At 65.5% G+C, this 775-nt stretch overlaps 1 protein-coding gene across 1 annotated transcript in view; it reads right to left on the bottom strand.

Moving 5' to 3' along the window:
- ACTN3 (actinin alpha 3) overlaps window positions 1–775 on the bottom strand; it is an 18,597-nt gene that overhangs the window by 17,403 nt on the left and 419 nt on the right. The gene's annotated exons all lie outside the window — the stretch shown is intronic.

Below are 775 nucleotides of genomic sequence, written 5' to 3'. Positions count from 1 at the left end.
CACCTGAGCATGGGACCCCCCCAGCACTGCGGGGCCCCGGACACACACGCGGGTCTCTCCGGCTCTGGGAGGGGAGCAGGGCCCGAGGGGTGAGCGCGGTGACGGCCCCCCTGCCCCAGCCCAGGTGGCACTACCCTGGGAGGGGTCCCTGAGCCAGGCCGCAGCCAGGTCGGGATCCCCCCCAGGGTCAATCTGGAGTCACTCCCAGTCCCCCGGGGCCTGAGCTGGAGACCAGCTCCTGCTAGAGGTAATCCAGAGTTGCTCCTGGTTGTGCTGGGGCTGGATCTCAGATCACTCCTGATTCAACCCAGAGTTGCTCCCAATTGCCCCAGGGCTGGATCTCAGATCACTCGTGTGTCAATCCAGAGTCACTTCCGATTGGATAGGGGCCGGATCTCAGATCACTCCGGATTCAATCCAGAGTTACTCCCAATCGCCCCGGGGCTGGATTTTAGCTCCCACCAGAGCCAATCCTGATTGAATCAGAGCTGGATCTTGGCTCGCTCCAGCGTCGCTCCCAGTTACCCCGGGGCTGGAGCTCAGCTCCCACCCTAGGCAAGCTGGAGTCACTCCCCATTGCACTGGGGCTGCCCGGCTTGGGCAGGGAGAGGCCCCGGCGTCCGGCGCTGGGTATATTTAGCCCGCGGGCCCCCGCGTGCCAGGCATACCAACACCAGGCTGGGGCCACGCTCCCCCAGCCCCCGCCCCCGGAGGAGGAGGAGGAGGAGGAGGAGGTATCACTTACCCCCAGCAGCAGCTGCCTCTTGCCTGGATC

The sequence above is a fragment of the Alligator sinensis genome, unplaced genomic scaffold (assembly GCF_000455745.1).
Source record: "Alligator sinensis unplaced genomic scaffold, ASM45574v1 scaffold1302_1, whole genome shotgun sequence".
NCBI classification, from domain to species: Eukaryota; Metazoa; Chordata; order Crocodylia; family Alligatoridae; genus Alligator; species Alligator sinensis.
Note: the sequence above shows the minus strand (reverse complement) of the source record. Positions and strands in the feature narration are given on the sequence as shown.